This window comes from Heptranchias perlo, chromosome 3 (assembly GCF_035084215.1).
Source record: "Heptranchias perlo isolate sHepPer1 chromosome 3, sHepPer1.hap1, whole genome shotgun sequence".
Taxonomy (NCBI): Eukaryota; Metazoa; Chordata; class Chondrichthyes; order Hexanchiformes; family Hexanchidae; genus Heptranchias; species Heptranchias perlo.
In genome coordinates this window covers 115150303-115175717 of record NC_090327.1, presented here as the reverse complement: position 1 = coordinate 115175717, position 25415 = coordinate 115150303, and the positions used below count along the sequence as shown (strand labels likewise).

General features: G+C 43.7%; 1 protein-coding gene and 1 long non-coding RNA gene across 3 annotated transcripts in view; one reads left to right on the top strand and one right to left on the bottom strand.

Moving 5' to 3' along the window:
• The window catches only part of oxr1a (oxidation resistance 1a), a 701118-nt gene extending 682010 nt beyond the window's left edge, over positions 1-19108 (bottom strand). For both annotated transcript variants that reach the window (XM_067981541.1, XM_067981543.1), the window contains exon 1: positions 19038-19108. The gene's annotated coding sequence lies outside the window, so the exon portion shown is untranslated. The remainder of the gene's footprint in view (positions 1-19037) is intronic.
• Positions 1-25415, top strand: part of LOC137319276 (uncharacterized) — a 92560-nt gene that overhangs the window by 46632 nt on the left and 20513 nt on the right. The gene's annotated exons all lie outside the window — the stretch shown is intronic.

Below are 25415 nucleotides of genomic sequence, written 5' to 3'. Positions count from 1 at the left end.
ATGATCTGATCATTTATTCCATCGCTGTTTGCGGGAGCTTGCTGTGTACAAATTGGCTGCTGCATTTCCCTATATTACAACATATTTACGTTTTAAAAGTACTTCATTGGTTGTAAAGTGCTTTCGGACATCCTGAGGTCATGAAAGGAGTGATATAAGTGCAAATCTTTTTTTCTTTCTTTCTATGTTTTGTGGAAAATTGGTTGCTCGCTTATCAGCACAGACCAAAATCTTCATATTTTACTATTATACTCAATTTCACAGAGGAGAAAACAGCAAATGGTGAAAGTAATGAATTTTTCACTTTGTTGCTGTCAGGGAACTACATCCAATTAGTGATACATCTTTCCATTGAACAGTATAGTTTTACAGAATTCAAAGTAGCCAGAAAGGTACCTTATTTATGCTTTTCTGACTTTAGTGACCTGCTAGCTGCTGTATTACAGTATTGCTTCCTTTCAACAACAAGCCAATTACTGATAGATAGATCGATAGATAGATTATATCTGGTGACATCTTAATCAGGTTTTAAATGGTCCACTGATAACTATAGTTAATTAAAATGGAGAGATCACTTTAGGTGACTAACAGACCCCTATTCGTGCACTCTCAAAGTCAAACTTGAAGCTGAAAGATATGTACACTATTATTTAAATTACTAAATAATCATGAAAGTGCTGATATTTTAAAATGATAAAGATACTCGCGTTCTATTATTAGAACTAGCTGCTGTATTTGGATGAGCACTTGAAATGCCATAGCATACAAAGCTACGGACCAAATGCTGGAATATGGGATTAGATTAGACAGGGCTTGATGGCCGGCGCGGACACGATGGGCCGAAGGGCCTCTATCCGTGCTGTATAACTCTATGACTCTATAGTAGAAAGCAAACTAGATGGATCTTGGTCTTTTTTCATCCATGATGTGGAGATGCCGGTGATGGACTGGGGTTGACAATTGTAAACAATTTTACAACACCAAGTTATAGTCCAGCAATTTTATTTTAAATTCACAAGCTTTCGGAGATTTTCTCCTTCCTCAGGCAAATGTTTCAAGAGCTCCTTGAAGCCTACGCATTTATACATATTGAACAATACATGGTGTTTACAGACTGCCCCTGCAACTGCCCGTTGCCAAGGCAATCACCGTGTTCAGACAGAGAGGTGTCACCTGCAGAACCCCCGAATACACATTCAACAAAAAAACAAACAGGGAAAAAAAACAGAGAAAAAAAACACAGAGAGAGGCAGAAACATCCGGAAGGCAGAGAGAGCCAGCAAATGACCCATTATATTAAAAACAGATAACATTTGTTCGCTGGTGGGGTAACGTGTAGCGTGACATGAACCCAAGATCCCGGTTGAGGCCGTCCTCATGGGTGCGGAACTTGGCTATCAATTTCTGCTCGACGATTTTGCGTTGTCGTGTGTCTCGAAGGCCGCCTTGGAGTACGCTTACCCGAAGGTCGGCGGATGAATGTCCATGACTGCTGAAGTGTTCCCCGACTGGGAGGGAACCCTCCTGTTTGGCGATTGTTGCGCGGTGTCCGTTCATCCGTTGTCGCAGCGTCTGCATGGTCTCGCCAATGTACCATGCTCTGGGGCATCCTTTCCTGCAACGTATGAGGTAGACAACGTTGGCCGAGTCACAGGAGTATGAACCATGCACCTGGTGGGTGGTGTCATCTCGTGTGATGGTGGTATCTGTGTCGATGATCTGGCATGTCTTGCAGAGGTTACCGTGGCAGGGTTGTGTGGCGTCGTGGACGCTGTTCTCTTGAAAGCTAGGTAGTTTGCTGCGAACGATGGTCTGTTTGAGGTTGGGTGGCTGTTTAAAGGCGAGTAGTGGAGGTGTGGGGATGGCCATAGCGAGGTGTTTGTCCTCATTGATGACATGTTGAAGGCTGCGGAGAACATGGCGTAGTTTCTCCGCTCCGGGGAAGTACTGGACGACAAAGGGTACTCTGTTGGTTGCGTCCCGTGTTAGTCTCCTGAGGAGGTCTATGCGATTTTTTGCTGTGGCCCGTCGGAACTGTCGATCGATGAGTCGAGCGTCATATCCCGTTCTTACTAGGGCGTCTTTCAGCGTCTGTAGGTGTCCATCGCGTTCCTCCTCGTCTGAGCAGACCCTGTGTATTCGCAGGGCCTGTCCATAGGGGATGGCCTCTTTGACGTGGTTAGGGTGGAAGCTGGAAAAGTGGAGCATCGTGAGGTTGTCCGTGGGCTTGCGGTAGAGTGAGGTGCTGAGGTGCCCGTCTTTGATGGAGATTCGTGTGTCCAAGAAAGAAACTGATTCTGGGGAGTAGTCCATGGTGAGCTTGATGGTGGGATGGAACTTGTTGATGTTATCGTGTAGTCTCTTTAGTGATTCCTTGCCGTGGGTCCATAGAAAGAAAATGTCGTCGATGTATCTGGTGTATAGTGTTGGTTGGAGGTCTTGTGCAGTGAAGAAGTCCTGCTCGAACTTGTGCATGAAAATGTTGGCGTATTGGGGTGCGAATTTGGTCCCCATGGCTGTTCCGTGTGTTTGGGTAAAGAACTGGTTATCGAAGGTGAAGACATTGTGATCCAGGATGAAGCGGATGAGTTGTAGGATGGCTTCCGGAGATTGGCTGTTGTTGGTGTTGAGTATTGATGCTGTCGCAGCGATGCCGTCATCGTGGGGGATACTGGTGTATAGTGCCGAGACGTCCATCGTGGTGAGAAGTGTTCCTGGTTCAACTGGTCCGTGGGTACTGAGTTTTTGTAGGAAGTCTGTAGTGTCACGACAGAAGCTGGGGGTTCCCTGTACGATGGGTTTCAGGATGCCCTCGATGTATCCAGAGAGGTTCTCACACAGGGTTCCGTTGCCTGATACGATGGGACGTCCGGGTGTGTTGGCTTTGTGTATCTTTGGGAGGCAGTAGAAGTCTCCCACGCGGGGATTACGTGGGATGAGAATGCGTAGGATGCTTTGAAGGTCTGGATCGAAGGTCTTGATCAGTTTGTTGAGCTGGTGGGTGTGTTCTTTGGTCGGATCTGCGGGTAACCGTCTGTAGTGTTCCTGGTTGTCCAGTTGTCGGTATGCTTCTTTGCAATAGTCTGTTCTGTTCTGTATGACTATGGCTCCTCCTTTGTCCGCTGGTTTGATGACGATGTTGCGGTTGGTCTTGAGAGCGTTGATGGCGTTGCGTTGTGCTCGGGTGACATTCTGGACTGTCTTCTGAGTGCGGCTGATGAATCTGGCATTGACGCATTTCCTGACAGCTTGAGCATACATGTCCAGCATACATGTCCAGCTTTTTTCATCCAGCAATTCCTATGACTCTCTGACAAATTGCAATGGGAAAGGGCTGAAAGCACTTTAGATGTAGTCTGTGCACCTGGAGAGATATTTACCTGTATAGATTTATCTATCATTTAGACAACATGCTTTCAAAGATTGACTGGTTGTAGCTGTACTGCCTGAATCTAAGAAAACATAACCTTAAATTGGGAGTGTGAATTAGAGAAATCACTGAAAAGAGAAAGTGCTCCATCATAAGGAGCTGCTCTCCTTCATCCTCTCCCTTCTCATACTCTCCAAGTATTGCTCAATTTTCATACATTCTGCACAATTGCTGTTCATGGAGGCAGTGTGCACAGAAGCACCATGGTGGACACACAAAGGTTCAATCGCCTGCTCCAATTTGTGCAACATCTCAGCCATTGTATCAACTTTTCCCATTTACTTTTGCTTGCAGTTCTGGGCACTGAACACCCAAGTGTGAAAACACCCTGAAAAAATAGTGCAACTTTCTGTACTAATACTGCCATTTGTATACAGAAGAGACTTTGATCCAAGGTTAATACTAACATACATACTCTTATTTTATTTTATCTCGTTTCTTTTCTCAGTCACTTTGCTGCATATCACTCCTCTGCATGGTTTCTTTGCTGCTGTTCTTATTTACCTTCATTCTGATTTCTCTTCAGAGCAATTCTTATTCTCCTTTTGGTTTTCCTTCACTTTCCCTTCCTTCATGCAGACACCCTTGATGTACCTCCCGTCTCGAGCCTTTGCAGTAAATTACAACAAAATGGCCACCTTGGTCTCTAAGGTTCTTTGAGACAATCCAAACACCTCAGGGGCATTTTAGAAGTTTGGCAGCAATTTAAAAAAAAACGTCAACAATGACAAGGCTCCACACCTGATGCTTTTGAAGAAAATAAAACTGTATGGAATGAATAGCAAATTAGCTAACCAGACTGAAAATTGATTGCAGTAAAATGTAAATGTGATAAATGAGATAAATGAACAAGGGGGATGTCTAGTGCAGATCCACAGGACCTTCTGATATTTACATTGCTCATTATACAGTGGAAAAACCTTCTTGTTTACAGGTATTATCAAATTTACTAATGATACTAAAATGTGTGTATGGAGCAAACTAAATATACAGGAGCTAAAAGCACTTCAATGGGATTTTAACTAGATGAGCTAAGAAATGGCAGGTGGAATTTAATATGAAAAAAATTAACGGACACTGATATAGGAGAAATGAGAGAGGTGTTGGAGAAAGGTCATTCACTCACTGTGATTCATTCAGGCCACAACCTGGAAATTAAGGCTTCAAAGCTGTTGAAATGACACTAGAGCATAAAAAGCTAGAGGCCACTAAAGTTTATTTATTTTGGAAATACAAATAGCACTTGAGAGATGCAGCAACTGTACGCTTGAACAAGTAAAATATAAAAATTGACAAAACGCTGTAATAATTTCCTCAGCCCTCAGGAAAGGCCAAACCCTGTTGGAAAGGTAATTTTCTACTTTTGTATTCAATTTGTTTCAATGGTCTGCTGTTGACCTCATCTGACAATATCCAAGTAGGGTTATCTACTCTCCCGGATTGTCCAGAAATTGAAGATTAACCTCTCTCATACTGCTGTGAGCAACCCGGGAGATTTTCCGATAATCTGCCCACCACGCTCCAAGAGGGGTCAGTTTTATGAGTGTGCAGACTGTACTGAAACTGAAATTGGCCATACTCAGTCTCTGTTGCCACAGGGCCGAGGATGTTTCCATTTATTGTCCTTCCTCTCTCTCCACTCTGAAAATTAGTTGTACTTGTTGGCCCAGCTAAGTCATGCGTTTAATTAAAACAAAAATTAAGCTCTTTTATTGAAATTCCGTACCTGACAAGTCTTCATGCACATGCACAATCCCCTGAAATCAGGTACAAAAAATTATCAAAAAGGCTAATGGAATTTTAGCCTTTATCTCAAGGGAGCTGGAATACAAAGGGGTGGAAGTTATGTTACAATTATATAAAGCTCTGGTTAGACCACATTTGCCGTACTGCGCTCAGTTTGATAGGGTAGATAGAGAGAAACTATTTTCTCTGGTGGGGGGAGTCCAGAACAAGGGGCATATCTTTAAAATTATAGCTAGGCTGTTCAGGGGTAATGTCAGGAAGCACTTCTTCACACAAAGGGTAGTGGAAATTGGACACTCTCTTCCCCCAAAAAGCTGTTGCGGTTAGGTCAAAGGAAAATTTCAAAACTGAGACTGATAGATTTTTGTCAGGCAAGGGTATTAAGCGTTACAGAACAAAGGCGTGTAAACAGTTTTAAGATACAGATCAGACATGATCTGATTGAATGGCAGAACAAGCTTGAGGGGCTGAATGGCCTACTCCTGTTCCTGTGTTTCAAAATGGCGGATGATGCACTTCCAGCTGGAAGTGCGTACACTCTTCCTGTCTGAAATTTTGGGGACTTGGTAGGCCGCTTAGAGCCTGAAAAACGGGCGTTATGCGGCCCAATTTCTAGGCCACTGACTGATAGCAAAGAGAAACAAGTCATAGCCAAGATGAAAGCTCTTTTTGCATGCCACGGTATTCCAGATGAGGCTATATCAGACAATGGACCTGCACTTAGCTCAAAGGAACTCCAAGGGTTCACTGAACAATATAATTTCAATCATATCACCAGCTCGCCAAGGTGTCCACAGTAAAATGACAAAGCTCAGAGTGCTATTGAAATAGCAAAGGCACACAAGGCCTGTGATGACCCTTCATAACTGGTTTAAAAAAAATGTGGAATGCTGCGAAACTCATCAGCTCAAGACTTTTTGGCAAATTAACCAAGGCACTTCTACCCACAGCGAGCAGATTTCTGAAACCGAGGATGATAAGTGACGCAAAAAAGAAGCCAAACGTGCCTGGTTATACAATAATGGTACCAGAGATAACATAACGGCAGTATAATAATAGGGGTATTGTATATTTCACATAATTGAGGACATGAGGTGGAGGAAGAAATATGTGAGCAAATCTATGAAATGAGTAAAAGACATAGAATATTAATCATGGGAGATTTCAACAATCCCCAAATAAACTAGCAAGAGGTAGGGAAAGGGGTAAAGGGCATGGAGTTTTCACAGGTGTACAGGACTCCTTTCTTACCAGTCTGTAAGAAGCCCAACAAGTGAGAAATCACTGCTGGATCTAGCTATGGGAAATGAACCAGAGCAGATAAAATAAGTAAGCGTAGCGGAACATCTAGGCAATAGCGATCAAAACATAATCTAGGCCAAACAATGATTGAGAAAGACATAAGAAAGACAAAGACCAAAGTAATAGATTAGAGAAAAAGATAATTGAGGGGAATGGAACTAGGGAAGGCAAACGGGAAAATAATATTGACAAACAAAGAGATAGAACAGCAGAGGGAGATATTTAAAAAGGCGATCAATAGAGTTCAGGAGAAATATATTCTGCTAAAAAAACAAGAACAAACTAGCCAATAATTAAACATCATGGATGAATAAAGAGATAAGGGCAAAATCGAAACTAAAGATAAAGGCATACACTAAGTACAGAGACAATTAAGGAGAGAATGACAAAAAAAAGTTAGGAAAGAAGTAAAAAAAAAACAATTTGGAAGGCAAAGAGGAGCTACGAAATTAAATTGTCAAAGAATATAAAAGAAATAGTAAAGTATTCTACAGACATATAAATAACAAAAAGAAAAGCAGGATAGGGATAGGGCCATTAGGGAATGCACATGATAAACTCACAAGTAATGACAGCGAAATGGCAGAAATATTGAAAAATTTACCAGGGCGACTAACTGTGTGGATATGACATTAGAAGAAGAGATTTTAAAAAAAGGTATTGATACATTTAATATAGAAAGGGGGGAGATAATTGATAAACTAGTTAAACTCAGAGGATAAAACCCCTGGTCTGGGTGGACTGCATCTGTGCATACTAAAAGAAGAAGTTAGGGAAGAGATAGCAGAGGTACGATTACATATATATAAAAATTCATTAGAAAAAGGGGATAGTGCCAGAGGACTGACGGACAGCTAATGTGATTCCTATATTTAAAAAGGGAGATAGAACAAGTCCAGGGAACTATAGACCAGTTAGCTTAACGTTAGTGGTAGGAAAGATAATGGAATCTTTACTCAAAGATGGAGAAGAAAAACATCTAGAAAACGAAAGTATAATAGTCAGCACGGATTTCAAAATGAATGTCATGCTAGACCAACCTTATTGAATTCTTTGAAGAAGTAACAAAGAGTAGGTAAGGGTAATGCAGTAGATGTAATATACTTGGATTTTCAAAAGGCCTTCGATGAGGTACCATCATGATTAGGGTGAAAGCACATAAGAACATAATGGGCACCGGAGTAGCCATACTCAAGCCTGCTCCACCATTCAATAAGATCATGGCTGATCTTCGACCTCAACTCCACTTTCCCGCCTGATCCCCATATTCCTTGATTCCCTTACAGCCCAAAAATCTATCGATCTCAGCCTTGAATATACTTAACGAATGAGCATCCACAGCCCTCTGGGGTAGAGAATTCCAAAGAATCCATCTGAGTGAATACATTTTTCCTCATTCCGGTTCTAAATGGCCGACCCCTTGTCTTGAGACTACGTCCCCTCGTTCTAGACTCCCCAGCCAGTAGAAACAGCCTCTCAACATCTATCCTGTCAAGCCCTCTTAGAATTTTATACATTTCAATGAGATTACCTCTCGTTCGTCTAAACTCCAGAGAGCATAGGCCCATTCTACTCAATCTCTCCTCGTAGGACAACCCTCTCATCCCAGGAATCAATCTAATGAACCTTTGTTGTACTTCCTCTAAGACAAGGATATCAATCCTTAGGTAAGGAGACCAAAACTGTACATAGTACTCCAGATGTGGTCTCACCAGAGCCCTAGATAATTGCAGCAAGACCTCCTTACTCTTATACTCCAACCCCCATGCAATAAAAGCTAACATCCATTGGCCTTCCTAATTGCTTATGTTAACTTTCTGTGATTTGTGTACAAGGACACCCAAATCCTTCTGATTACCAACATTTCTTAGTCTCTGATCTTTTAATAAATATTCTGTTTTTCTATTCTTCCTACCAAAGTGGATAAGTTCACATTTCCCCACATTATACTCCATCTGCCACCTTCTTGCCCACTTACTTAACCTGTCTATACCCCTTTGTAGCCTCTTTGCGTCCTCCTCACAGCTTACTTTCCCACCTAGCTTTGTATCATCAGCAAACTGCGATTCATTACACTGTGTGTACAGTCAATCACACCCTGCACGTGAAGGAAGCTTGCAATTGCTGCAAAGCCATGAACTCTGTCCTGTTGACTACTGAGGTCAGTGTGGATGGTGACGTATTGCTAGGCCCTGGCAAATAGGGTGTCAATCACCTGCTTAATGCAGTTGTGATCTGCAAACTGAGAAATGTGGTTGATATCCCCAGTAGCAAAACCGAAAGGATCCAGTGGTGTAAAAGTTCAGGGCTGTGGTGACTTTGAGGGCCACTGACATGCCCCCTGGTCCAGCAGGCAGCAGGTCGTGTTGCAGGAGGATGCAGAGGTCTATGACAGCCTGCTTGGATAAGTGCAGCCTCCTCCTGCACTGCTCCTCACTAGATCCAAGGTGATGGTTCTTGGCCTGTCGACCCCGTGTGCTGGATATTGCCTCCTGCACCTGGTCCTTCCCCCGACCTTTACCTGTTGACTTCTGAGAGGCCCAGGTGCTGTTGGTGGTGGTTGCTGATGCTGCTGCTCCTCCTCCTCCTCCTCCCCCTCTCGAGTCTTCCTCCATCCAGAACAAAAAAGCAAGAACAGCTCCCATACTAAGAGACACCTGACTAAAGGGTTGTAAGGCAACTAAAGTGCAAAGGACGCGATCTGGAAGCTGGAAACACTCCTGGCAATTGATCCAGTGAGCTGCAGCTGAGAGCCCCCTTTTATATGGCTTCAGGGGCCCTCTGAGTGAAGAAGTTTCTCCTGAATTCCTTATTGGATTTATTCACGACTATTTGATATTTATGGCCCCTAGTCCTGGTCTCCCCCACAAGTGGAAACATCTAAGTCTACCCTATCAAATTCTTTCATTATTTTAAAGACCTCTATCAGATCACCTTTCAGCCTTCTCTTTCCTAGAGAAAAGAGCCCCAGCCTGTTCAATCTTTCCTGATAGTTGTAGAAGGAAAAAAAGAGAGACTGTATGCCCAAATTATAGGGTACTGTTTAAAAAAATGATTAGTACTAGCTCACCAAAAAATAATCAGCAGTTTATTAGCAGTAAATTCTATATCTAATGTATAAAGAAGTTGACCACAGTTTTGTGATGCTGTAAATTAAGTAATGCGCTGTATTTCACTGTATACACTCAGTGCATAGAGCGCTGTATGGCACTGTATTCACTATATTTCTCTAATGTCTTTTTCCTCTTGATCTATATTTACGTACTCTTCAAATACCACGGGAAACATGAAAAAATATTGTTTTCTTTAGAATATACTTACATCGAATTAATTTTTTCCTTATTCAGGTTATTACTTAAGATACAAAAAAAAATCACTGAAATGGACTTCAAAATACTTCACAAATATACATTCCAAGTACATTGAAACCCCAACACAACTATCTATCCTTTCTTTATCATAGGTCAGAGTTTTTTGTCTTAAGAGCAAATACAACAAACCACTAACCCCATTTGTCGCAAACAAAAATTACTGGGCAGAAACTGAGACTTCACTGCCAGCGTGGAGTGTTGCTACACACAAATGCGGGACAGAGAATCAAGGTGACAATGTTCTAGCCTTATCTGTGACCTGAGCTCACATCTAACAAAGTTCAACATTGGCAGCGAAGTCTCGCAGTCTCAGACCCAAGGTCTGATGCACAGACTCACAGAATGGATTTCTAATAGGATTGCTAGAATTAAAGATAATCGGCTATTTGATCTGGGAAAGATTTTTGTTTTAAGCTGCAGCAGGTTTTAGGTATAAGGTCAGGTTTGGGACTTTTAAGAGTTAATTCACAAAGATGGGATCTGCTCTCGCTTGTTTTTAAACATAGGGAAATGTTGGAACCACTGGGACAAAAGTGGGATTGGTATGTTTACATGCAGCCCTTGAAACGATTATCCTTAACTATTTTGAACAATGGGAGGGGTTGTTAAATCAACACTTATTCAGAAAACGGCAGGAGATACTCATAGCATCTTAGAATGGTTACAACACAGGAGGTGGCCATTTGGCCCAATGAGCCCATGCCTGCTCTTTATTAGAGCAATCCACTTAGTCCCACTCCCCCGCCCTTTCCCCGTAGCCCTGCAAATTTATTCCCTTCAAGTATTTATCCAATTCCTTTTTGAAAGCTATGATTGAATCTGCTTCCACCACCCTTTCAGGCAGCGCATTTCAGATCATAACTACTTGCTGCGTAAAAAAGCTTTTCCTCATGTCGCCTTTGGTTCTTTTGCCAATCACCTTAAATCTATGTCCTCTGGTTCTCGACCCTTCCGCCAATGGGAACAGTTTCTCTTTATTTACTTTATCTAAACCTTTCATGATTTTGAACTCTTCTATCAAATCTCCTCTCAACCTTCTTTGCACTAAGTAGAACAACCCCAGCTTCTCCAGTCTATCCACGTAACGGAAGTCCCCCATCCCTGGGACCATTCTAGTAAATTTTTTCTGCACCCACTCTAAGGCCTTCACATCTTCCTAAAGTGTGGTGCCCAGAATTGGACACAATACTCCAGCTGTGGCCAAACCATTGTTTTATAAAGGTTCAACATAACTTCCCTCCTTTTGTACTATACGCCTTTATTTATAAAGCCCAGGATCCCATATGTTTTTTTAAACCGCTTTCTCAACCTGTTCTGTCACCTTCAAAGATTTGTGCACATATACCCCCCCCCCGGTCTCTCTGTTCCTGCACCCCCTTTAGAATTGCATCATTTCGTTTATATCACCTCTCCTCGTTCTTCCTGCCAAAATGTATCACTTCAAGGAGCCCACTTCACATGAACACGGAACAGAAGGGCAGTGCAACACATGTTGAAGATCTGTTCCAAAGGCCAAGAGGGGCAGGCTCTGGCCTGGGCTGGAAATTTAGATGCAGCTAATCAGTTTTGCAGCTTTAGGCTGACCAGAAAGAAAGGAAAACAAATGTGAGCATACAGCTGCAATTTGGGGTGGCATATCTGTTATAGAAGCATTATAGTGTAGTGTAGCAGTTATGTTATTGGATCAGTTATCCAGAGGCCTGGACTAATAATCCAGAAAACTCAAATTCAAAATCCATCATGGTAACTTGAGAATTTGAATTCAGTTTTTAAAAAAATCTGTGAATAAAACTGATATCAATAAAAGTGACCATGAAGTTGTGAGATTGTCATAAAAACACAACTGGTTCACTAATGTCCTTTAGGGAAGGAAATCTGCTGTCCTTACCTAGTCTGGCCTCCAGTTCCACACCAATATGGTTGACTCTTAACTGCCCTCCGAAGTGGCCCAGTAAAGAGCATGATATCCAATTTATGTGACAAGGGAGAGGCATCATTACACCTTCCCAGCTTTATCCACTTTATAACTAGATACTGGGCAGTGCCGGCTAACACCAGAATGTAAGGGATGCAGGGCCGACTTACAGGACATACCGGTGACATAAACCCAAGAGAATATCCGAGGCACACCTAAAATTTATAACAAAATGATCTGCTACCTCCAGTTCACACTTAGTGCAAATTGTCCTGCACTGCTTTGCAATTGAGGACTGTGGTGGAGTGGCAATCTTCAGTTGTCACGGTAGCATACATAAAAACAATCTGTTCAGTCAATTCAAATTTTCTGGGCTTGTGAGTTGGCCCATCAGACACAATGTGGCTCTGTCCACGGTGAAGCATGCCACCGGATTTGGAAGCCTTGGTGATAGGGGCCTCCAAAGTCCCAACATGTGGGAGCCCCCGAGGCACATAGTTCACAGGCCCTTAAGACTACTTCTGATTTGTTCATATTCCAAAAAAATGTCACCTTACATTTTCTTAATACCTACTTTACAACACTCTGCCAAAGAATGCACAGAAAACCAATTTAGCAGATGTAATACGAAAGATACATGTTGATGAAGTCACTGTCTCAGCCAGGAATGGGGCATGACATAGCAGGGAGAGGTGAAGGAATAAAAGAGTATGTTATCCTTCTTCCTGTCTGCATTTGGCTAAGAACGAGAAAAATACATTTCGAAAGCTGAAGCAGTACAAGACTGTTCAAAGGGTTAGCAGGCACTACGAAGTTATAAGACAAAAGGCTGATCATTAAAACCTCCAAAATGTATTATTTGGAAATCTGCAGGTATTCCATAGTAACCCCTTTTTTTGTTCTCCACTGAATTTTACTACTAGTGATACTTGAAACTCTCATTCCTGTCTGCACACACGCACACCGTGTCTACATCTAATGACTATTTAATGCATTCCATTCAATAACTGTTAATATAGGTCACTGCTGAATCAGGACTTGTGCTCGGAATTCCTTGCAAGGAAAGCAATATGATTCTTGGCATTAGACTGGATAGATTGAAACAGGCTGCAGCACAGAAAAAAAAGCAACAAATGATACACAACCATCAGTTCTGGAGGCACCACTATTCGTGGCCACCTTAACCCTCTACAATCTGAGCAATCACCAAAACAAATGAGGATTCCTGGAAACTGCAGAAGCTACCTGTCACTATCACATTAATATTTTCAGAGTCAATTAGACAGCCATTGTTTAATTCAGCTTGATTACTGACTATTAAACCAAATACTCTGATTTGGATGTTTTTATTGTCTTTATGGCCATGAAGTAAGATTGCCCTGAGCTCATTGCATTTATGTCCTCACTCCCGCCCGCCCCCTCCCCTCATCCTCTCTTGAAGGTACTGATTCTTGTTGGGATTTGGTTTCATGGGTGCGAGCATGTCTATAAATATTACTTTACCAAACAGTTCATCAGCCTGATGACTCAAGTGATTGTGTCAGCGCCTGTCAACCTGTTGTATAAACTTATTTTGCCATCAGCATACAGGAACATGCAGTTATAATGGACCAAATATCATAAGGCATGCAGTAGTGAGCCTCTGCAGCAATTTTAATTGCTAACAGTGAAGTCATTTTGAAGTTGAACCAATAATAAATACTTCTATTTAAAGAAATGTCATTAAATGATTGGCTAGCTAAAAATTGATAAAGAAGAAGAGGTACTAGAAAGGATGGCTGTACTTAAAGTAGATAATTCACCCAGTCTGGATGGGATGCATCCTAGGTTGCTGAGGGAAGTAAGGGACGAAATTGCGGAGGTGCTGGCCATAATCTTCCATTCATCCTAAGATACCGGGGTGGTGCCAGAGGACTGGAGAATTGCAAATGTGACACCCTTGTTTAAAAAGGGGTGTAAGGATAAACCCAGCAACTACAGGCCAGTCAGCTTAACCTCGGTGGAGGGGAAAGTTTTAGAAACACTAATCCAGGACAAAATTAACAGTCATTTGGACAAGTACGGATTAATTAAAGAAAGCCAGCAAGGATTTGTTGAAGGCAAATTGTTTTTAACTAACTTGATTGAGTTTTTTGAGGAGGTAACAGAGAGGGTTGATGAGGGCAATGCAGTTGATGTGGTGTATATGGACTTTCAAAAGGCATTTGATAAAAGAGCTGCATAATAGGCTTGTCAGCAAAGTTGAAGCCCATGGAATAAAAGGGGCAGCGGCAGCATGGATACAAAATTGGCTAAGTGACAGGAAACAGAAAGTAGTGGTGAACGGTTGTTTTGCGGACTGGGGGCAGGTATACAGTGGTGTTCCCCAAGGGTCAGTACTAGAACCACTGCTTTTCTTGATATATATTAATGACTTGGACTTGGGTGTACAGGGCACAATTTCAAAATTTGCAGATGACAAAATTTGGAAGGGTAGTAAACAGTGAGGAGGATAGTAATAGACTTCAAGGGGACATGGACAGGCTGGTGGAATGGGCAGACACCTGGCAGATGAATTTTAACGCAGAGAAGTGCAAAGTGATACATTTTGGTAGGAAGAACGAGGAGAGGAATTATAAACTAAAGGGTACAAGTCTAAAGGGGGTCCAGGAACAGAGAGACCTGGGGGTTTATGTGCACAAATAGTTGAAGGTGGTAGGACAGGTTGAGAAAGCAGTTAAAAAGGCATATGGGATCCCAGGCTTTATTAACAGAAGCATGGAAAAGCAAGGAAGTTATGATGAACCTTTATAAAATACCGGTTTGGCCACAACAATTCTGGACACCGCACTTTAGGAAGGATGTGAAAGCCTTAGAAAGGGTACAGAAAAGATTTACTAGAATGGTTTAGGGATGGGGGACTTCAGTTACGTTGATAGACTGGAGAAGCTGGGGTTGTTCTCTTTAGAGCAGAAAAGGTTGAGAGGAGATTTGATAGAGGTATTCAAAATCACGAAGGGTCTGGACAGAGTAGATAGAGAGAAACTGTTCCCATTGGTGGAAGGGTCAAGAACCAGAGGGCGTAGATTTAAGGTGATTGGCAAAAGAACCAAGGGCGACATGAGGAAAAACTTTTTTTTTAAAAACAGTGAGTTGTTATGGTTTGGAATGCACTGCCTGGGGTGGTAGTGTCGGCAGACTCGATTGTGGCTTTCAAAAGGGAATGAGACAAGTACTTGAAGGGAAAAAATTGGCAGGGTTCTGGGGAAATGGCAGGGGAGTAGGACCAGCAGGATTGTTCCTGCAGAGAGATGGCACAGATTCGACAGGCTGAATGGCCTCCTTCTGTGCTGTAACCATTCTATGATTCTATGACACCATTGGATCTGATTGATCTAAAAGGTGCGGTTTCCATTTCACATCAACATTAAACTTGTGTAGTGTAAACACAGTTAGGGGTTAACCTAACTTCAGCATTAAATCAAAAGCAAAATACTGCGGATAATTGAGTATTTCCAGCATTTTCTGTTTTTATTTCAGAATTAAATGGCGTGAGGCTGCCTCTTTGGGCAGTCTCATTCTGCTTCTCTCCGCTGTCAGGCTTTTTGACTTTGGATTTAGGCTTCATTTACACTATAATTGCAAAAAGAAACTGTGAGTTGATATTGTCTAAATGGAGCCCAAAATGTTATCCTTTAAACCTTAAATCCTTAAAATGCAGTTTGCTGGATTTGAATAAAATCTACCACCAATATCACAAGTCATCATCTGGACAGCCAAATCGAAAAATATTACAATAACTTCTTTCACGATGAAGGTAATTTTGGAGGCTATAATTAAAACAGAAAATGCTGGAAATACTCAGCAGTTCAGGCTGTGGAGAGAGAAAGGTAGGACTAACATTTGTTGACCTTTCGTTTTTGGAGGCACTGTCTTCATGATCAAAAGTGTTTGGCAAATTATTATTTATTTAGGCAGACAGAAACCAGAATAGCCGTGCATCACTTTTGTCTCATCACCATGTACAGGCGATGCACTTGTATATGACTTATGTTGTTGTGTATGTTAGAAGCAAGCAAAAACAATTTAAATACAATTTTTCCATCAAGCAGATGCATAGAATTACATAGAATGTACAGCACAGAAACAGGCCATTTGGGCCAACTGGCCCATGCTAGTGTTTATGCTCCACACGAGCCTCATCCCATCGTTCTTCATCTAACCCTATCAGCATATCCTTCTACTCCTTTCTTCTTCATGTGTTTATCTAGCTTCCCCTTAAATGCATCTATGCTATTCGCCTCAACTACTCCATGTGGTAGCGAGTTCCACATTCTAACCACTCTCTGGGTAAAGACGTTACTCCTAAATTCCCTATTGGTTTTATTAGTGACTGTCTAGCATTATGGCCCCCAGTTTTAGACTCCCCAAGTGGAAATATCTTCTCTACATTTACCCTATCAAACCCTTTCATAATCTATCAGGTCACCCCTCAGCCTTCCCTCTTCTAGAGAAAACAGCCCCGTCCTGTTCAGTCTTTCTTGATGGGTGTAACCTTTCAATTCTGGTATCATCCTTGTAAATCTTTTTTGCACCTTCTCCAGTGCCTCTATATCCTTTCCAAAATATGGAGACCAGAACTGTGCCCAGTACTCCAAGTGTGGTCTAACCAAAGTTCTATAGAAGTTAAACATAACTTCTCTGCTTTTCAATTTTATCCCTCTAGAAATGAACCCCAATGCATTTTTTTTTAAATGGCCTTATTAACCTGTGTCGCTACTTTTGGTGGCTTTTTGTAGATGCACCTTTAATATAAACAAAGGGCAGTTCGGAAAGGAAAGATTTATTTTTCTTATTTTGTAGTCATCAAAGTGAAGGTTGCCACTGCTGGGAAAATAGAAAATGTTCCATCTTCTGTCACCCAGCATCAGTATGCAGGACTCCTAGTTCAGGTACAGCACATACCCAATGCAGAGTAAAGCTTCCTCTACTCTATGTCACAATACACTTTAAACCCAACCTCAGATAACCCCTCCCTACTGCACCAGTGTCAACTTTTATCAACTAGCTGTGGGCCCTTTCTGGGTCAGGTCTATTATGGGAAGTTAAAACATTCTGTAGGAATCTTTCAGTAGTTTCATCCCATTAGTTTTAGCTGAGTTCAAACCCAGGTTCCAGAGGTGAAAGGACAGATTGCTAACCCATTCTTTTTTTTTTGCGTTGCTAACCCATTGTCCTACCCAGTCCGCCTGGAAAACTGAGTTAAAGCAGGTGCAAAATCATTATAATCTAATAATTTTGAAATTGGAAGGGTGAGAAGCAATGTTCCCAGGTATAGGAATAGATGAGAAAATAAACAAAGCACAGGTTTTTTGAACTACATTGTCATTTTTATTCCCTCCAAAGTTTCAGTAACATCTTTACCATCTCCGGTCTACCCAAGGTCAACCCGGTGCCACTTAAGACTTTTCACAGCAGTATTAGTTTGCTTATACAATTATTATTGAATATTTAACTGTCTCTGCTTGATCTGCAGCCTTTGTACAAGTGTTCATCCTCGGAGGAGCTCACCACTTTTGTTTGCTCCTACCGCAAAAGTAAATATAATTACAACCATGAAAGGAATAATAAATTGCTCTGCGCATTTATGTTATTTGACTTCACTATGTAACCAAGTCTAGATTGCACAAATATCTGAACCAAACAGATGAACATAAGTTCAATCCAGTAAAATAACAACAGTTCTGGCCCAAGCTTAACAACAAAATTTTAAAATACAAATGCACAGAAAATAATTTTGCCAATATACTGTGCATGTTCTGAGCACTGTATTTTCAGTATTTAGTTTAACCAAATTCGGTAACTTAGATATGTAATTGCCTAAGATATATGCCTTGCTGTCCTGATGTTCATATATTATTACTCATATGACTGAAACATTTGTTTAAATTTTAATTTTGGAGAGCAATAGGAGGTTTACCAGCAGCCAGGGCACGTTGTCCCAGCATGATTCACCTCTTTCAGGGAGGGAATGGAGAAAAAGGATTATCTTTGTTGCCAGGATAGGAGGGGAGTTGCATACTCTTCTTTTTTCAATGTCACAAGCAAACAAAGCATCACAATGATGTTTTTGCAACATATCAAGTGTTTGACAAACAAATGAAAACCACTTTGAATGCAGACTCTGACCCTTCAAGAAAGAGTTAAGATTAAGCCAGTCAGTAAGGTTTGCTCAATTTTTCATTTTGTTTTTTAAAATGATGATTTCATCAGTTATCGAATCGCTGGCTGGATCAAACATTCAGATAAGATACAGCACCACAAACATTACAAGTCATTATCCTCAAAAACACAGAAAAAAATTCTTCCTGTCTGCTCATTTTCTTTATGCAAATTGTGGAAAAAATAAAAACACTGTTTTGCATTCCATAATCAACTAATTGTACCTTCATTATTTTTGTAGTACTGCAGTGTTCAGTATTCTAATGTTATTGGACTCAGTCTGGAGCACAGAGTTTTCATTGCAGCCTTCAAAGCATGTTTTTAATACACCAGTACATATGATTTAAAGTTAAAATACCAAAATATTTTGAAAATTCAAAATAAGCTATTGTGTGGAATTAATATTGCTTCAATCACAATCTCCTCCATTCAATGTTTAAGTTAAAGAATGAAATAAATACTTCTATTTTATAATGCTGCAAAAAATTCTGCTGTGGTGCTCAAACAGTCAATTACTGTGCAATGGGCACTTTATTGGATAGATCCATAGCACATTATTACAGTCTGTACATGGTTAAAGATATTTCACCTCAACCAGGAGCTCAGAGCTAGGAAGCTTCTACATTGTTACCAAGCTGTGCTTTGTTTCTCATTCAACCACAAGTACAGCTGTCTAATTAAAGCAGGCAGTTCTAATCACTCAGAAGTAGATGTCATCTGTAGCAGCTTACAAACCTTCCAGCAGTGGACTGGGTATTACCGTACTGTATTGCAGCAGTCCAATAGATTACCTGAAACAGAACTAGTTCAGCATCCATTGCATTACACTGTTTACATCCCCAGAGCACAAAGAAAGATTCCTGCCCGACACATGTCCTTGCTTTTGCTTGAGCCTTTGGTAATATCTTTTGCCACTCAATGTTAACAAATTCAGTTTCCTCTCAATCACTTACAATATATATAAAAAAACAATTATCCGGTGCATTAACTACAGAAAAAGGCTGCAGCCACAACACGGCTGCTTCCCATTCACACAAGACAACAGCATTTACAGACAAATAAAGCAACTTACTTGCAAGGCAGAAGCTAATATTACTCCACCTCCCACTTCACTTTTGTCTGCATACAGTACTCTCACTATTTGCCCAAGGCCTTGGCATTCAGTACTTCAGCAACTGCATCATAGCTCAGCTGTGCACCAGACATGCTCAGTAATATGACCTTCTCATTCTGGAAACTACCAAGCTATATGAAATGAAGGGGGGATTGGATTAAACCACAGTCAGGATTAAAGCACCTGACTGCTGAAATACAGGTAAGCAGGAGAAAATTAAACCTGACTTCTTTTTCATTAAGAAGGTGATAGAGCTGATGAATGTTAGGTTTTATGAGGTACTTTTCAATGTAAAAAATGCACTGTACAATCAGAAATGACAGGCCAGATTCCTCAGGGTGTGTAGTGCCTCAAAGAAATTGTAAACAATTTTACAACACCAAGTTATAGTCCAGCAATTTTATTTTAAATTCACAAGCTTTCGGAGGCTTCCTCCTTCGTCAGGTGAACGATGTGAAAATTTTCACATCGTTCACCTGACGAAGGAGGAAGCCTCCGAAAGCTTGTGAATTTAAAATAAAATTGCTGGACTATAACTTGGTGTTGTAAAATTGTTTACAATTGTCAACCCCAGTCCATCACCGGCATCTCCACATCATGACTACCATCGACCTCAAAGAAAAGCCTCTCTTTCTTTAAGCAAGATCACAGAATATGTAAGTTATTCAGTAAGCCAGAGCATTACATTGCTCAACTGTGATGATATTTATTTTCAAATTACCATTCTCTTCCTAGACCTTTTCTAAGCTAGCATTGAAACCGAAGAAGAAATGAAAGCACATTCTGTGCTTTTAATTATAGGCGAGTATTGTAAGTTCAAACTACTCAGGGTAGGGTTGCCAACTCTAGTTGGAAGCATAGCTGGAGGTTTGATCACATGATGTTCTGAACACATAACAACTGATCACGTGACATCTGGGCTTAAATTTTAACCCCACGAGCGGGTGGGAAGATAAAAATTGTATCAAGGGGCGGTGGGTCAGTCAGTGAAAGTTTTCAAGGAGGCTGTGGGCCTCCATTTTGACAGTTTTGACAGTTTTTTTTGTAACTCCTGGGGGCCGGGACTCCCGGGCTTTCTGCTTCACACCACGTGAGAGGAGGCGAGAAGGCCCAGCTCAACAGGTAAGTGCCTTTATTGCACTGCTTGTGGGCCCGGAGGAGCAGGAGTTCTTCTCCCTGGCCCAACAAGCCTACCAGCAGCGATCCCACACGCGCAATCACTGACCCCACCACCCTCAACGATCCTTGACCCCGCCACGATCTCCGACACCCCCCCCCCCATGATCTCCGACACCCCCCCCTGCCACGATCTCCGACACCCCCCCCCCGCCACGATCTCCGACACCCCCCCCCGCCACGATCTCCGACACCCCCCCCCCGCCACGATCTCCGACACCCCCCCCCGCCACGATCTCCGACACCCCCCCCCCGCCACGATCTCCGACACCCCCCCCCCGCCACGATCTCCGACACACCCCCACCCACGATCTCCGACACCCCCCCCCACCCACGATCTCCGACACCCCCCCCCACCCACGATCTCCGACACCCCCCCACCCACGATCTCCGACACCCCCCCCACCCACGATCTCCGACACCCCCCCCCCCCCACGATCTCCGACACCCCCCCCCACCACGATCTCCGACACCACCCCCCCCACGATCTCCGACACCACCCCCCCCCCCCCCGCCGATCTGCGACTCCCCCCACCACCACCAACGATCTCCGACTCCCCCCCCCGCCGCCGATCTGCGACTCCCACCACCACCAACGATCTCAGACTCCCCTCCCCCCCCCGATTTCCGACCCCCGATGACCCGTGACCAACCACCTGTTGACCCCCAACCACCCCAGATGGCCGACCGCTGCAATGACTCCTTCCTGTTGACCAACCCCCAATGACCCCCAACCCCCCCGGTGACTGACTTTCCCAATGACCGACCCCCTCTTATGACCCCCGACCCCCAACACCCCTGCTGACTCCCCGATGAACGATCAACAATGACCCCCAACCTCCCCGATGACTGACTTTCCCAATGACCAACCCCCCAATGACCCCTGACCCCCAACCCCCCCGCTGACTCCCCGATGAACGATCAACAATGACCCCCAATCCCCAGATGATCCACGACCTCTTGATGGCCCCTGACAACTCTCAATGATCCCCGACACCCCCGATGACCGACCCTCCCCCGATTACAGCCAACCCCTCCCGTTGACCCCCGACCTCCCAATGACCCCCAGCCCTCCATTGACCCATGACTCCCCCTGATGACTGATTTCCCCCCCGACCCCTGCGCTGCCCCCCCCCAACCCTGCCATCTAAGACTTACCTGTTGGCATGTGCTCCCTGGCTTTTCTCCCCTCCGAATGACAATCTGGCTGGCCTGTCGGGCAGGAAACCGACAAAAAAAACTTAAAAGACGTCCTTATGTCAAAATCGTAAGGACGCCTGGGAAACCCGTATTTTCGGGTTTCCTGTCAGGAATTCCACCCCCCCCCCCCGCCCCCGACTTCCTCTTCCCGGCTCCGGGTTAAAATTCACCCCGTGATCACATGACTTCTACAAACGTTATTGCATTTACCTGATAAAGGTTGGGTCCCCTGCAGTTGAGTTTTTTTGCTCGTGGTTTCACGCCAGCAGTGCGAGAAATTCCAAGAACCAGGAGGCCACCCGTGAGGCGGCGGAGAGGGGAAACCGAGGGCGGCGGAGAGGGGAAACCGAGGGCGGCGGAGAGGGGAAACCGAGGGCGGCGGAGAGGGGAAACCGAGGGCGGCGGAGAGGGGAAACCGAGGGCGGCGGAGAGGGGAAACCGAGGGCGGCGGAGAGGGGAAACCGAGGGCGGCGGAGAGGGGAAACCGAGGGCGGCGGAGAGGGGAAACCGAGGGCGGCGGAGAGGGGAAACCGAGGGCGGCGGAGAGGGGAAACCGAGGGCGGCGGAGAGGGGAAACCGAGGGCGGCGGAGAGGGGAAACCGAGGGCGGCGGAGAGGGGAAACCGAGGGCGGCGGAGAGGGGAAACCGAGGGCGGCGGAGAGGGGAAACCGAGGGCGGCGGAGAGGGGAAACCGAGGGCGGCGGAGAGGGGAAACCGAGGGCGGCGGAGAGGGGAAACCGAGGGCGGCGGAGAGGGGAAACCGAGGGCGGCGGAGAGGGGAAACCGAGGGCAGGGGAGCAATTTTCGGAGAGGAAACCAGATGTGGGAGGAACTTTGATTGCACCAATAACTAATGGTAACTCACTGAAATTACTCTGATAACTAACGTGGCGCTCTCTCCTGTAACCCCATTCCTCCTTTTCAAATACTTATCCAGTTCCATTTTAAATGAAGTTTTAGTCTCTACCTCAATAGCCAAATGTGGTGAACGATCCCCCAGTATAATAGTCCTCAGTTCAAGACCCTTCCTTCTCCCTTCGCCCTTGGTTCTTCCAGTAAGAATCCTCGCTCTTTGTCCCTTTTTTCGTATTCGCCCACCAGTGGAAATAATCTTTCACTATTTAGCCACAGTCAGGTCCCCAGGTTTCACTCACCGCTTTACTGGCTGCTCCTCTCTTGGCGCTGCTCCCACTTACCACATTGCTGCTGCTGCTTTCAGCTCTGCAGGAAATGCTGGTCCCCGCGCCCACCCCTCCACTTCATGGAATCAGAGAATGGTTACAGCACAGAACGAGGCCAGAGGCCTTTCAAAGGAAAATATCCCTTAAAAACATAGCCAACTGCTTAGCCAATATGTTAAACCAACTTAATAAGGCATTTACACGAATGTTGTTGTAAATCTGGCACTAATTCCTCTGGAATCACTGCTCATGCTAAGCTTACTCTAAGACCCTTAAAGAAAATGAGCACATATTTTGCATTGTATTAGCTACAATACAGAAGCTAAAAGAATCGGTGAATGAACTCTGGTAATTGTAGTTACTGGTGTGGGTCCAATTTCCCTTGGACCAGTAGACTCGGAGTGACATTACACTGAGCATACACAGGCGTTCTTCTGTTTAATGCTACTGGCACAGCCATGCTGTTTTAAGTATAATAGGAGTGTACCAGAACACTTCAGTGTGTGACAATAATTTCTCCAAAAGCACAATTTGTCGTCACCTCTCGACTGAGAGAATGCGGAATTACATCCTATTTGGTCTTTTGCTCAATCTACAAGACCTTGATGGCCTGTAGCCAGCACTAGGGCAAGTGATTCGGTGTAGCTTGACGCCCAGTGGTAAATCCTGCATGTTTCTCCCTTTATCAGGTATAGCACAATTTGCTTCAACTTTGCTTAAGACGTTTGATGCAGTGAAAATGATGGTTTCTGAGTAGATTTAAGTAATGACCAGTTGCTCGCTGCAACACATCACTTGTGTTCATAGAAAATAGGAGCAAGAGGAGGCCACTCGGCCCTTCGGGCCTGCTCCACCATTCAAAATGATCATGGCTGATCGTCTAACTCAGTACCCTGTTCCCGCTTTTTCCCTATATCCCTTGATCCCTTTAGCATTAAGAAATATATCTATCTCCTTCTTGAATATATTTAATGACTTGGCCTCCACTGCCTTCTGTGGTAGAGAATTCCACAGGTTCACCACCCTCTGAGTGAAGAAATTTCTCCTCATCTCGGTTCTAAATGGCATACCCCGTATCCTGAGACTGTGACCCCTGGTTATGAATTCCCCATCCATTGGGAACATCCTCCCTGCATCTAATCTGTCTAGTCCTGTTAGAATTTTATATGTTTCGATGAGATCATCTCTCATTCTTCTAAACGCGAGTGAATATAGGCCTAGTCGACCCAATCTATGCTCATACGTCAGTCCTGCCATCCCAGGATTCAGTCTGGTAAACCTTCGTTGCACTCCCTCCATGACAAGGACATCCTTCCTCAGATAAGGAGACCAAAACTGCACGCAATACTCCAGATGTGGTCTCACCAAGGCCCTGTACAACTGCAGTAAGACATCCCTGCTCCTGTACTCAAATCCTCTTGCAATGAAGGCCAACATACCATTCGTCTTCTTAACTGTTTGCTGCACCTGAATGCTCGCTTTCAGTGACTGGTATACAAGGACACCCAGGTCTCGTTGCACCTCCCCTTTTCCCAATCTATCACCATTCAGATAATCTGTCTTTCTGTTTTTACATCCAAAGTGGATAACCTCACATTTATCCACGTTATACTGCATCTGCCATGTTCTTGCCCACTCACCCAACTTGTCCAAATCACATTGGAGCCTCTTTGCATCATCCTCACAGCTCACATTCCACCCCAGCTTTGTGTCGTCTGCAAACTTGGAAATGTTACATTCAGTTCCCTCATCCAAATCATTGATATATATTGTGAATAGCTGGGGCCCAAGCACTGATCCCTGCAGTACCCCACTAGTCACTGCCTGCCACCCGGAAAAAGACCCGTTTATTCCTACTCTCTGTTTCCTGTCTGTCAACCAATTCTCAATCCATGCCAGTATATTCCCCCCGCTCCCATGTGCTTTAATTTTGCACACTAACCTCTTGTGTGGGACCTTATCAAAAGCTTTCTGAAAATCCAAGTACACCACATCCACTGGTTCTCCCCTATCTATTCTACTAGTTACATCCTCAAAAAACTCCAGTAGATTTGTTGAGCATGATTTCCCTTTCATAAACCCATGCTGACTTTGTCCAACCCCGTTCATGCCTTCCAAGTGCTCTGTTATCACATCTTTTATAATAGACTAGAGCATTTTCCCCACTACTGATGTTAGGCTAACTGGTCTGTAATTCCCTGTTTTTTCTCTTCCCTCCTTTTTTAAATAGTGGGGTTACATTTGCCACCCTCCAATCTGTAGGAACTGTTCCAGAGTCAATAGAATTTTGGAAGATGACCACCAATGCATCCACTATTTTCAGGGCTACTTCCTTTTGTACTCTGGGATGTAGATCATCAGGCCCTGTATAGAGTAGAATGGGCTTATACTCTCTGAAGTTTAGAAGAATGAGGGAGGATCTCATTGAAACATATAAGATTCTGAGGGGGCTTGACAGGGTAGAGGCTGAGATTGTTTCCCCTGGCTGGAGAGTCTAGAACGAGGGGGCATAGTCACAGGATAAGGGGTCGGCCATTTAAGACTGAGGTGAGGAGGAATTTCTTTACTCAGAGGGTTGTGAATCTTTGGAATTCTCTACCCCAGAGGGCTGTGGATGCTGAGTCGTTGAGTATTTTCAAGGCTGAGATAGACAGATTTTAGGACTCAAGGAGAATCAAGGGATATGGAGATCGGGCAGGAAAGTGGAGTTGAGGTTGAAGATCAGCCATGATCTTATTGAATGGCGGAGCAGGCTCGAGGGGCTGTATGGCCTACTCCT